Source organism: Tupaia chinensis, unplaced genomic scaffold (genome assembly GCF_000334495.1).
Source record: "Tupaia chinensis unplaced genomic scaffold, TupChi_1.0 Scaffold147312_1, whole genome shotgun sequence".
NCBI lineage: Eukaryota > Metazoa > Chordata > Mammalia > Scandentia > Tupaiidae > Tupaia > Tupaia belangeri.
The window spans coordinates 1,592,626-1,607,449 of record NW_006207163.1 but is presented as its reverse complement, the minus strand read 5'-3'; the positions used below and the strand labels follow the sequence as shown (position 1 = coordinate 1,607,449).

Sequence of the window (14,824 nt, the reverse complement as noted above, 5' to 3'; positions counted from 1 at the left end):
TTTTAAGATGAATTGTTTTATGTTTAATTTCTTATTCATGATAGAGTGCATGCATATACGAGAGTAAGAGAGAGAGGCACCGTACACAGGGTCTGGTCACACAGTGATTGACCTCCTCCAGTCCTTCAACCCACCAGGATTATAGGCATATGCCTAGATTCCTCTAGGTTGACTGAGTTGGGGACTCAAACTCGGTTGGCATGTGGCCTTCACTTCCATAGTTTACCATGCCACCAAGTACACCATGGAGGCTGGGCCTGCAACAAATTTTAAAACCACATTTTTCATCACTGTATGTATGTTTTTTGTTTTTGTTATTTTATTTATTTATTTATTTTGGAGAGGTTTTTGCTAGGGGACACATGCGCTCTCCAGAAAGCCAGAGAGGGACAGAGAGACAGAAGTGAGAAATCACCTCCCAGGGGGGATGGCCACGTTGCAATCTCTTTCTCTTCCATTCTCCTCCTGGGATCCTGGGAACGCATGCACACATACCCGGCATGAGTTCAAGTCACTGGGTCTGGGACTCAAACCACGGTCAACTACATGGGAGTCCAGCGACATAGCCATTATACCAACTGCTGGTCCCTGTATGTATGTTTTCAAATGTGTAAATATAAATAGGTAATTTCATGTATATTTAAACTATAAACTCATATTTATATAATATAGTCTTTTTTTCTCTTTAATCACATGGATTTTTAACCTGTGTCCCAATATATATTTCTCTCTTTTTATTTCAGTTAATTTATCCAATCTCTTACAGTATGGAAATTTGAATATTTTGCAGGCCATGAATATTTTCTGGTGCACCATTTTCATCTGAGAGTATCCTGTGAGCTTCTGAAAGGTTTAAGTCTTAATGTAAGAAGATTCAGGTACATTTGTTTATTCACTTACAAAGATTTGCTTATTATCTACAAACATTATTATAAATGCCTCTCTATGAAAATGAACACTTTTAACTATTTATTCAATAGTTAATTTATTTAATTATTTACTGGCAATTTTTTCTTTCTTTCATTTATTTATTTTTAAATTTGCTATAAGACATGTGTGCTCACCAGAGAAAAGATATGGAGGAGCAGAGAGAGTGAGAAAGCACCCCCAGAAGGGTGGCCACACCACAATCCCTGCTCTGTTTTACTCTCAAGATTTTGGGCACATACACATGCATGCCTGGCATGTTTACTGAGCGTTTGGTTCCAGGACTCCAAGTGCTCAGTCAGATTTGTGGGATCCAGCTACCTTAACCACCAGGCCTCCAGCTGGTCTACTTTTGTAATTTTTTTTATATTTTCTTATTACCTCTATCCTTTTTCTAAGGACATGATGAAGTTTTAAAACATAAATAGATTAGATACTTATTAGAAATCTGTTCTGTATAGGTTACAAAGATCAATTTAGAAGAGTAATGTGTAACTTAGTATTTCACAAAGCTGTCCACCAAATATAAGTTTTCCGTTTTTGAAAGAGTCATTTGTTGACAGTTCTGTCCACCAGGTCTCTATTCCTTTTCAGTTCTAAATTGCTTGAACACGACTTGAATCCCTAACTATAGATTTCCTGCTGGACTCCTTGCAGTCTAACATCTCGAACTACTTTATTTAAGGCCATCAGTAACCTTCCCTTCAATTTAAAGTGCAGCTTTCTTTGTTCCTATATTTTGAGTCTTTCTGTTGCCTTTTACCTTATTGGATGCTACATTTCTCTTTCGAAATTCAGTTTCATTGGTTATACCCTGTTATAAGTTACACACACACACACACACACACACACACACACACACACACACATCATGCACTGCCTAGGGAGGATGTACCATTTCAATCAATGGGAGACCACATGGATCATGATGGCCCCATAAATTCATAATGGACTGAAAAATTTGTTGTACTGAGCTACATCAGAGCACAACATATTATGTATATGTTCCTACTTTATGTCTTTACTGAACTTTCTGCTGTTATTTTAGAATACGCTTCTAGTTATAAAAAAGATTACTGTAAAACACTATGCTTTGTTACATACACAACAGCCTCATAAATCTCATGTTTCCCATGAGAGGTTTTCACTATAGGGCGTGGGCGCGCACGCTCGCCAGACAGACAGAGAGAGACATAGAGACAGAAAGCGAGAAATCACCCGCCAGGGGGGATGGTCACACTGCAATCCCTTCTCCTCCATTCTCTTCTCGGGATCTTGGGCACGTACGCACACACGCCCGGTGTGAGTTTTAAGCCACTGGGTCCAGGACACGAACCGCGGTCGACTACGTGGGAGTCCAGCAACATAGCCATCACTCTAACTGCTGGTCCCCCAAGTTTCTTGACTATACCATTTTCTCTTGTGTTAGATTTAATCTCACGGTGTTTATTCACCGTGGCCCTTCCAGTGGAATAAAATGTGGAGGTGAAAGGCAGTTGTATTGATAATCCTGACCTGTAGATCCAGGCTAATATGTGTGCTTGTGTCTTAGTGTTTAACAAAAATGTTTAAAAAGTGAAAAATAAACATTTTAATAGAAGAAAGCTTATGACATAGGACATAAACGAAGAAAATATTTTTGTACACCTGTATAATGTGTTTGTATTTTAAGCAATGTGTTATTACCAGAGTCAAAAAGTTAAAAATAAAATGAACTTTTATATAATAAAATAAAGCAGGCTAAAGTTAATGTATTATTAAACAAAGTAATTTAGTGTAGTCTAAAGTATACAGTTGTATAGTGTCTATGGTAGTGCAAAATCATGTCCTAGGATTTCATATCCACTCATCACTCACTCACTAATTCATCCAGAGCAGTTCCACGCCTGAGCACTCTATTCACACTTAGTGCCTCCTACAGGTATGTCTTTTTTTTTTCTTTTTAAAATCTTATGTGTAGTACCTTTACTATATCTTTTCTATGTTTAGATGTACAAATACCTTTGGATTACAACTGCCTACAGCATTCAGTATAGTAACATACTGCACAGTTGTGTTTGTTTGTTTTGCTACAGAGGCTTACACTCACCAGAGAGACAGATGGGCAGGAGGGACTGAGAAATCATCTCCTGGGGGATGACTGCACCTCAATCCTTTCTCCTCCATTCTCCTCTCAGGATTTTAGGCATGCCTGTAGCTTTTTCAAGCTGCTGGTTAGTATTGGTGATTTAATCAATCAGTAAAGTTTCCAGTTGAAACTTAAAATGTTAAGTATTGTTTCCAGAGCCCATAATCTCTCTTGTAATCTCTATGGGAGGTCTGTTATGGGCTCTGAAATCAGGAAGGTCAACAAGAGTTTCTTTAAGGCTGTACTTCTTTAACTGATTTTGAATGATAAATTGGAGGTATGTATGTGAAGAAGATTCAGAGGAACCTATTAACTAAAGCGGAAATAGCATGAGCTAAGGTTTCGTGGTGGAACAGCAAGCAGATTGTACAGAGATGAAAGTTAAATAAATGGTACCAGAACACACAAACCACTGCATCGGGCCTTGTAAATCATAGTATTTTGTCATCATCCTATGAGTAGTGAAAAACCACTCTAGAATTATATGTGGCAGGGGAATTCAAGAGAGGTGACAGGAAGAGGAGGGAAAATAAGGGCCATGTTCAGATATGTATTACCTGAAAAAGCGTAGAGTGGGTTTCCTACATTCAGCATCAAATTTTCCTTCCTGATCTAAAATTCTAATGGTTTAGATTTAGTTCTCCTGATTCAAAGCTCCTCGGTCTTTGTTTCCTTTGTTGTTCTGACTCTTCTTCACAATCTTTTTATAGTAGAATTCTCTAAATCTTCGTCTCTGGTTCTCTACATCACATAAGCATGCCAACAATTTAAATGCTCTTTAATGAATATCAGAAACATAACACGTATGGAAGAACACACAAAGAAACTTGTTGTTATTTTTCATTTCTTCCCTGCTTCCATAAGGCAGGCAGACGTTCTTTTAACAAACATTTGTTGAATCATTTCCTAAACCATGGATATTTAAAGAAATACGAAGAGACTGGGACCAGCAGTTAGCGTAATGGCTATGTCGCTGGGACTAGCAGTTAGCGTAATGGCTATGTGGCTGGGACCAGCAGTTAGCGTAATGGCTATGTCGCTGGAGTCCCATGTAGTCGTAGTCGACCGTGGTTCGAGTCCCGGACTCGGTGACTTAAAACTCACACCAGGCACGTGTGCGTGTGTGCCTAATATTCCGAGAGGAGAGTGGAGGAGAAGGGATTGCGATGTGGGCATCCCCCCGGGGGGTGATTTCTTGCTCCCTGTCTCTCTCTGTCTTTCTGGCGAGCGCACACGCCCTATAGCAAAAAACAAACAAACAAACAAACAAACAAATAAAACCTCTCTCTCTCAAAAAAAAAGACTTTTACCTCAAGAAAACAAAATATGATTAGTTATGAGAATCATGTCTGCTAGTGAATTTTTGCTTTACTTTTTTTATTCACTTGGCAAAAATATTTGCATTCCTGGATATCCACCTTTAATGCCTCATAGTTCTTCTTCTTGCCTTCCTAAGGACCATGTTCTTTTTCCTTTTCTGAAGATTCACCTGCATCCCCTTATGTAATGTTAACATGAGAGCTAACACTAAAAGTCTAAGAAAACAGGAGGACTTCTCTTAGAATATGTAGGATACTGCCTTGCCTTTTCTGTGATGACCTGTCCTCTCTCTTGTGCACCTACCCTGACACACCCTTTTTTAAGTGAGAGATTTTTGTTATAGGGTGTGTGTGCTCGCTGGAGAAACAGAGAGAGACAGAGAGACATAATGTGAGAAGTCACCTCCCATGGGAGATGGTCACACTGCAATCACTTCTCTTGTATTCGCCCCTAAAGACTTTGGAGACACACACACACACACACACACACACACACACATGCCCAATATGAGTTTAAGCCACTGGGCCTGGGACTTGAATAGTGGTCAACTATGTGGAAGTTCATCAACATAACCATTATGCCATCTGCTGGTCCCAATGACACCCATTTTTTTGGTGAAATATTACTACCACCTTTATCTCTGTCTGTAAGATCCACCATAGTGTCTATAAGGTTATAGGTGTGAGAAGCTATAGAATAAATCTAATCAAATTTGTCACCATTGAATGGTATCTCTTTTTAAAAAGTTTTTTTCCTTAGGTTTTTGCCTTAAGGTATACGTGTTTCCTGGAGAGAAACAGAGGGAGACAGGGAGAGAGAAAGTGAGAAATCACCTCTGGGGGGATGGCCATGCTGCCATCCCTTGTCCTCCATTCTCCTCCTGGCATTATGTGCATCACACAAATGTTCCTGGCATGATTATCAAATCACTAGGTCTGGGACTTGAACTGTGGTTGACCATATGGGAGTCCAACACCTTCAATTCCATGCCAACTGCTGGCTCCATGCTATGTCTTTTTCTATATTGGACTCTCATTACAATTGTATAAGTAAATAAACTTAGAACAAAATATTTTAGAACAACCTTACAAGACTGCTGAGAATATAGCACTATTCTCCTCTAATATTTAGTACTTCTTCCTCTCCCTTTTCCTCCACCATTGTCTTTGTCATAAATCACATGCCATCAGAGAATATCTTACACCAATAAGAGAATGACACATGCTGATTTTCCCTTTTAAAATAAATTTTAATAAATAGCTTTTTTATATAACGTTCACACAGTACAATTAATTGGCTAAATCTAACATAAAGGGGAGTTTGTTTGCTTGGATCTTCCCACTAACATCAGCCCAGTATTAAAATGTTATTCATTATGGAACAGTTCTTATCCTTAGCTCATGTCACTGAAAGTGAATAAACACTGACTTGAAGGATTCTTCTCCAAACTCTGGTATTCTTTTCAGTTCTGTCATGTGTGACCCTCTTCTGTATTCCTCAGTAATTAGTCACCCCATTAGATATCATCCATTATTTAAAATACATTAATAGAATAAGAACTCTAGCAATGTTAGTTGAAATGTAATGAAGTGGGTTCTCTTGGCCTTTCTTGTTCCTTTGATGTGTCAAATAGTTTTAAATACTATCAGATCATTCTGTCTCCTGTCTGTTTCAGGAAGCATTTCACTTACTCATAACCACAGAGATTTATTTCATCAAGGACTTCTACAGTGTTTAAAGCTCCAACAACCTATATTTCCAGCCAGGGCTCATATTTATGTAGTTATAAGCAGTCAATCCTACTAACTGCTATAATTATATCTGTTTTGACCCTTTGGTGCTAGTTTTTAGTTCTCCTCACTTCTGTCTCTGCTCATGTGAAATAACTAGACCTTACTTGAACACACTGTGCTTTTGACTCCCATTTTGACTTTGCACTAACTAGAAGCTCCTCTTTCTGAAATATTCTTTGCCTATATTTACTTGGAAAAAATGTCTACTTATCTTCAAAAACTCAGCTAAATGACCGCTTCTCAACAAACAAACAAAAACTTTCCTAGTTTTACAGACCAAAAAAAAAAAAAAAAATCACTCCTTGCCTATGTTTTCTAAGTACTCTCCATGTATCTCTAATGTAACCTTTACCACAATGTAGTATTATTTTTCTGTGCACAACTTAGCGTTGATCTCTAGACCAGGAACCCCTTGACAGCAGCAGGGCTTTTTTTACTGTTGGTATGCCGTAAGTGCTTAATAACTATTTTTCTATGTTTTCAGTAATTTGTAGAAAGAGAGCACTTAAAAGTGAAGAAAAAATATAGTAGAATGAATAAATTGTTTGTTTATGTTTTATGTGTTCATTAACACCTTTATTCTACAATATTATAAACTGTGAGGAAGTGAATTTTTATCTTTCTTTGTCTCTCTCTTGATGTAATGTTGGGCAGAGAGTAGATACTTCATTAAGACAATCCAAAACAATCACTCTGGGTGCATGTGCATGTGCGTGTTTGCCCAAAATCCTGAGAGGAGAATGCAGTAGAAGGTATTGAGTTATGACCACTCCCTCTGTTGGGTTGCGAGGGGAGTATTTCTCACTCCTCATGTGTCTCGCTGTTGTTCTGTCTTTCTCTGGTGAGCACACATGCCCTATAGCAAACAGACACAAAGGATAATACAAAACAAAGCAAATAGGCAAACTACAAACATGTGCACAGATTTGAAAAATAAAGATACTCTTATTTTGCCTTTAAGAGTGCGTTAAGAACACAGAATGGCATGAGTTAGAGAACTTTAGCTTAATTTTCTCCCTACTTCATCACCCATATGAGACAATGAGCTGCTGAAAAGCAAAAGACTGTTAATCTCTACATAAATCAAACGAATAAAATCTTTTATAAGTACAAGTTTCAAATTCTAACTCATTCATGAAATAGAAAAAAAGGTAAAAGTAGTAGAGTAAAATAGATTAAAGGTAAAAGATAAAGCTATAAGACTTTCTGTGTTGTGCACATTACATAAGTGTGTGCTTATATATAAATAATACCTCATAACAAATCATTTTAGAGTTGGGCAAGTGCTCCAAAAAGTTATTTAACCTACTTTTTTATATTATAAAACTGAATTCAGGGGCAGATCAGAAATGTTTTATGTAGTAAGCAATACACTTATGTCTAAAATGAAAATCTCCTTAAATCAGCATCAATTTTATTTTTTTCTAGATGACATGTACACTCTACAGAGTAACAAAGGGGAAGAAGTAAAAGCACCCCCCACAGGGGAATGGTCATGCCACTATCCCTTGTCCTCCATCTCTTCCTCTTTTGGGAATTTTTGAGCACACACATACATGCACCCACTGCGTTTCTCAAGTCACTGGGTCCAGAACTTAAACTGTGTTTGGCCATGTGAAATCTGGCTGCTTTAACTACCAGGCCATGGAGGTGGCTGCAAATCGTCACATATTACTAGTATTTAGTATCATTATTCCACAAAGTTTGGGAGTTCATAACATACCATAGTTTATGTGTTGGTAAATATCTGTTTTCAGTGAGATCCTTGAATAAATTAAAAGACACACACACACACACACACACACACACACAAACATATACACATGAAACCAAACAATGAAAATGTTAAAAAAGAGTCTAACACTGTGTTGTGGAGTCCTCTGGTGTCTTCGCTACCATGGAGGAGGCTGGGGCTCACTTGAAGGGTGGGGCCGAAAGGATCATCATCTCTGCTCCTATTGCCCACGCCGCCTTGTCTATGATGGGCGTGAACCACTAGAAGAACGACAACTCCCTGAAGATTGTCAGCAATGCCTCCTGCACCACAACTGCATGCCCTCCCACTCCCCGCCAAGGTCATCCACGACAACTTTGGCATTGTGGAGGGACTCACTGCCACCCAGAAGACTGTGGACGGCCCCTCAGGGAAGCTGTGGAATGATGGCTTGGGGTTACCCAGAATGTCATCCCAGCATCAAGTGGTGCTGTCAAGGCTGTGAGCAAGGTCATCCTGGAGCTGGAGGGGAAGCTCACTGGCATGATATTCTGTGTCCTCATCCCCAGTGTATCAGTCGTGGACTTGACCTGCTGCCTAGAGAAAGCTGCCAAATATGATGACATCAAGAAGATGGTGAAGCAGGCTTTGTGGGGCCCCCTGAAGGGCATCCTGGGCTACACCAAGAACCAGGTTGTCTCCTGCAACTTCAACCCCCACTCCACCTTTGATGCTGGGGCTGGCATCACCCTCAATAACCACTTTGTCAAGCTCATTTCCTGTTTTGACAATAAATTTAGTTACAGCAATAGGGTGATAGACCTCATCGTCCACATGGCCTCCAAGGAGTAGAGCCCTGAGACCACCAGCTCCAGCATGAACATGAAGAAGAGAGGCCCTCAACTGTTGGGGAGGCCCTGCTCTCACTCAGTTCCCACCACACTAAGAAGCTCCCCTCCTTTCCATCCCAGACACCCTGGAGAAGGGGAGGGGCTCAGGGAGCCCTACCTTATCATGAACCATCAATAAAGTACACTGTATCAGTCAAAAAAAAAAAAAAAAAAAAAAGAAAAAAAAGCAACACTAAGTGAGCATTTACTATATTTCAAACACTGTTCTTAGTGTCTATGATTTTATGAAACTGCTACAACAAACCTGTAAGATAGGCACTTTCATTTTTCCCATTTTTTAATGTGATGAAGTCCTGAAAAGAGTGAAATAAAACGTTTTACTCAAGCAGTTAGGCCCCAGAAACCATAATCTTACCATAGTGCTTGCAAAGTGTTCCTGAAATCATCTGTTATTTTCTTGTTTACTGAGCAGAACTGTGTGCTAACTTGTTGGTTAACTGTTTTCTACCTTAGCCTCTTCTGTAGTTCCAAATGAAGAGTGTTGCTGCAACTTAACTTTACGCCATGTCTCTCTGTCAATCACAGCAGATTTTATAATGCTCTACGCATATTATAGGTTTCACTAAGTTCAGTGCTTCATCTGGCTGACTTGACAGTATCAATATGTAGAAAGCTACCTCTGTGTGAAGACTGACAGCAAGACAATCTTTATGTTATGCTTAATTCTTTTCCAATAAAACCAATATCACAGAACAGACACCCAGTCATCTGTTCTTTGTAGAATGTAACATTTTAAAAAACAAAAAATTCTGCTGTCAGCTTATATTTTCTTAACCATGATATTATCAACATTAATTTGAGGGGCAGGGAGCAGGCAGTCAATGGCCTGGTTGTTAAGGTGGCCAGATCCCACATGGCCAACAGTCCAAATCCCAGCCCCAGGGGCTTGAGAAACATGCCAGGTATGTGGTTGTATATGCCTCAGATCCTTACAAGAACTAGAGGAGAAAGGATTGAGGCATGACCACGCCTCACTGGGGGGAAGGGGAGGGTTCTTTCTCCCCCTCCCTCTCTGTCTTTCGCTGGTGAGTGCATACACTCTCTGATAAAAAATAAAAATAATTAATTTGGGGATATTATATTAGATACAAATAGCTAAATCCAAGGCTTAGTGCCATGTAAAACTTTTTAGCAAATAATCAATTGCTTAATGTACCTAGATTATATCTCCATTTTATGCAATTCTAATGTAGGCAAGCTTCTCGATCTCCAGCTCTGAAAAGAGTGGAGAAGTCTTTATAATTTATTAATCCATGAAAAACGCACCTTTTTAGGTCTAGGTTTCTGAGGTAGAGATTAAAAGCAGAACAAAAAAAATCACATTCATATTCTTAATTGTTGATTTCTAATTTTATTCTTTCATTTTGCACAATTTTAATGGGTATTACTAAAGGATTAAGTGTAGGGATATTATTTAATTTTATATGATATTACAAAAGCATAATATTTTCTGCTAAATCAAGTCTGTTTGGGTCACTTTGATTTGTTTCACAATTTATATGTATGTCACTAGATAGACTCTTCAGTGGCTAATTAAATGATACCATCTAAGAATGGTTTATCTTCACCTGATAGGGTCTATTCACAGATTGATTTTCTCTGAGGAGGTTTTATTTCAGGATTTTTTTTTTGTTCCTTTTAAATCACTGGGCATTTGCAAATAAATTCAATATGTAGTAAATACCACTTTTAGTTCAATTACCTTAGAAACTAATATTAATATAAGACTCGACTGAAATAATGGACCTTAAACTGCAAATTGTCTGTAATATGCTTACTCAAATGTAAACCACTATCACTTGGAAGATACTATTTTTTTTAATTCTAAAAGATAATATTCATCCATTTCTTATTCTCCTATTTATACTATTATAAACTCCATGTTAACCAAACAACTGTAAATTCAATGCACTATCACCATCAAGGAGTTTATTATAAAAAAGACAATAAATATAAAACGAGATTGCTTGCACATATACTAGAAACACAAAACAACTGTTCAAAAATACATAGTAATGTTTTTGTAACCCATTGCAAATTAAGTATTTTATTTTTATAATATTACAATGATAGCATTTAAAATCATGAGTTATAAAACAATTGATAGACATCTCATAAATCCACATATAAAGAATGTACAAATCTAATTTAGATTAAAACATACTTGAGAACTCAAAGACATAGAAATATTAGAAATGCAAATAAGTTTATCACTCAAGTTATGTTTCCTATTTCCTAGAGAGTACCATATTATTCAGACACACCTGATGATAATTCTACATCTGTACTAACTTAAAGATAAGAATACGTCAGATTAAAAAAAAAAGTATATATAACATCATCAGGGCAAGAATATTTTACACTTTTCAAATATAAATGCCAAGCACCTAAAAGAGTGCTTGACACAGAGTAAAAAGTTTAAAAAATAAATGAGTAATTAGTTAAATAACCAAATATATGAAAGGAGGAAGGGAGAGGAGGAGGGAGGCTGGAAAGGATAGATAGATATTGATTTACTTGCAGCACTGAAATATGTACACCTGTTTCTGAGTCCTAACTTCATTGACTGATTTACTGACTGAGTGAGCTTTGGTAGCAAGTTATAAATTATTAATCTCAGGTTCCTTAGCTGCATAATATCAATAACTTTATCACAGGCCAACTATTAAGAATGAGTGAAATTTTGTCTATGAAAACACCTTTTAAACTTTAAAATACATAGAAATATCACATCTATGTTTACAAAATATGTACCTAAATATCCACACCTTCACAATAACAGTAGCTTGAGTTGTCTAAAATGACATCACATTTACCATATTTTTGCTTAAGGAAAAGGTTGGCCTGGGAAGCCCAGAATTTCACACTGTCAAGACAAACATAGAATACGTGAAAGAGTTTGAACTAAGAAATGAGAAAGCTGAACAGTATTAGCCATGTAATCATTACAAGAAGCTAATAAAAGGGCTCATGCTAACCTATATTGTAGAAGAAGAACAAAAAAAAAGTGTTATATTGAAATAAGTGAAAATAAAATCGGAGGAGCAATATGTCACTGTGAGCATCTGGTAACTGGGCACATGCAGAGAACTTAAGAAGGCATAGCAAGAATCTTTTCATCTCTGGACATTTTTTCCATTTCTTCTTAAAATCTGCAAAACCTGACCCTTAGTAACATTTACTGTGATGCACCACATGCAAAAGACTGGATAAGATAATACAGAAAAGAAAAATTTAAAGGAAAAATTGACAGTTACCTAACTCAGACAAAGGATGTGTATATATCAGAAAGGAGTCAAGGAACAGGGTAATAAATGTAGCACCATGCATCTTTTATCCCATCACCCTATTCTGAGACTCCTTCATAGGAAGTTTGTGGCATGAAAACCTGCTACAATCCCATTAATGTCTTCTCTTAAAGAAATAAATGAAATGAAAAGCAAAAATTTTTTGTCAATGAAGTCCATCAGCCAGGTAGATCTTATTACCTAGTTCCATGTTGTACAAAGTTGTTCAAAGAAAAACAGAGATAAGCAAAAGCAGTGCATTTGTGATTAGAATAATACTGAGATCATCACAATGAGTGCATTCATACACAGCAGAAAATACAACTTAAGTGCCTAGATGATTCATTGGCTGAGTAAGATTTTCTTCATAGTTAACAATGATATAAATAGATTTTTAGAGAATTAATTGTTTGGAAACAATCACTTTTCCCTTGGTCAAGACTGATCACCTGTGAAAGTGACAGAATCAATACTCCTGGGTAACTCAACTCCACTTCAAAGTACTTAAAAAGAAAACTTTATTTCAAAGTGAGTCATTATGCTTTCTAGTTCCTGTTATCAAAACTTTCAGACTGCCACTTTTATGTTTAGAAATTCTAAGAATATACCAACATACATTTCTCAGAGAAAGATTAAGTCTAGATGTCTATTTGAAAGCTTTTGAGGCTTGGTTTCTTGTATATTGTTTTGGTTGAGACAACCAGTGCAATTCTTTAGATTCCATTAATACACATCTGACACTTTCTGTAACTCAGTTTTGTTCAGACCTGAATCGACTGAAGGAGACAAATCGAACAACAGTAATGTCAAGAGCTGCCAAACAGGACTGGGCTAGTGGAAGATTCGCGAGTGTGACATAGCTGAGAAATCCCTGCTGTCTTCAAGTACAACAGAAGCACCTCCCAATCCTGATTTCTGATAATCAAAACTACGGGTTTGCACAGGCACAGTCTATGTGAAAGGCAGAGTGAAAACAAATCTGAAAAGCATAAGCATATCAAAGCCCGATAGACAAGTCATCTACTCAAAAGTTTTATTACCCTAGATGTAATGGAGTTGCCATTAAAATAAAAGAGCATGTTAAATTAAATAACAGCTATTTACATTTTTTTCTGTCTTTATTTCATAAATAATTGCATTTCACTTTAAAATCACAATAGTCTGCTACTTTATACATAGTAATAGACAACATTTTAGGAGTTAAAGTATTTTTCAATTTTTCCTCCAGTGGCACGTGAGCATTTACAGTCAATTAAAAGCTTTTAGTGTATCTGATTTTTCCAGATCCCTATCAGATTCAATCACTTATATATCCACAGCAGTTCAACAGCTGTATTTTTTTTGTTTCAATACAATATTTCAAGACTCCCCACATGTAAATATCACTACTAATAAATTACTAGATAATGCAAAGCCTTATTTAGAAGATTGAAATGGTCTGTGAAGACATAAAAACAGTATTTTGTTATGAATTCAAAAACAGTTAAGGTGATACACGATTTTATTATCCCTTAATTCAAGAAAACATACACACACACTCACACAGTTCTTTAAAATTATTTGTCATTATTATTTCATTAGGTTAAAGTAGTAATTATAAATACAAAGTGCTATGACTTTATTTCAGAAGTTAAAACCTTTGCTGACTTGGTAAATTTTGTTTTTCCTGTATAGATACAACTTGGGAAAACTGTCCCAAAGAACTATCATTTAACAATTAGAAACTTTGGCTCATATTAAATTTATAGCAGTACTACTTAGTTGACCATTTCTACCTCTGCTCTTTACTTTTGATAGCAAAATAAAAAGAAATAAGGCAAAGTGGCACGCATACGCAAATGGATTTTTAAAAACACATTCAAAATAGCAATCCTGTAACAGCAGTTACTTTCCTTTCTCTAAATAGCTGAATTTACCTGCCATTCATTTCTACTGCAAATTAGTTTGTCAGGTACACAGTAGCAAGCTCTTTTTCAGTTCGTTTTGCTAAATCCACACTTGCTCTTAAAAAATGCTAAACACTGTTCTGATTAAAAGCTTACCGGATAGTAATCCTGCACGACCCTCATACTATTTCCTCTGTGAGACACATCTGCCTTTATTTTGAAAGAGAAGGTAAAACAGAAGAGGCTCTTACCAGAGACAGAGAAAACAATTCGTTCAGCTAGATCCAACAGTGCTGTGTGCAGCCTGGCAGCATGAGTGATCCTTGGGCCTCACACAAAAGCGAGATAATTGGCTCTCAATGAAGAGATGTAAACATCCATCATAATGGCATTGGGGCTGTAACTGAACGCTACCTCAGCTGTTCTATGTACTCAGACTGGAAGATGATGTCACAAACATCAACTGGGTGTACTCTCATTGGCTTCTGTTACCTGGAATCATATCTTAACCCTAAACTGTCAGCTGCAAATTGAAATGCTCATCTCTGACTATAATTTCTGCTGAAAAAGGAGAGGCAAAGTAATACTAAGCTACTGCAGAATCACAGACTGAAAATCTTGCCCCCAAATATGCTAAAACCAACATACCTAATTCTTTCATTGGAATTAAAGGAACTTATTAAATAACAGTATTTATGAAAGGTGTTTCACAGAGTGGATATTAAAGTAAAAGATCAATGTAATCACCACATCTGGAATTTTAAATCTAATTACTTTTAATTGATTCTGCAGACTATCCCATGAGATTTAAGAAAGTAGAGTTGAGAAAAATTACAATGTAGACAATTGTAGAGAGAC

At 36.9% G+C, this 14,824-nt stretch overlaps 1 protein-coding gene and 1 pseudogene across 1 annotated transcript in view; one reads left to right on the top strand and one right to left on the bottom strand.

Annotated features, from left to right (window-relative positions):
• Positions 1-14,373, bottom strand: part of MGAT4C (MGAT4 family member C) — a 290,719-nt gene extending 276,346 nt beyond the window's left edge. The window contains exon 1 of the mRNA XM_027768721.1: positions 14,218-14,373. The gene's annotated coding sequence lies outside the window, so the exon portion shown is untranslated. The remainder of the gene's footprint in view (positions 1-14,217) is intronic.
• On the top strand, positions 8,033-8,734 carry LOC102476357 (glyceraldehyde-3-phosphate dehydrogenase-like; annotated as a pseudogene).
• Positions 14,374-14,824: the final 451 nt, after the last annotated feature.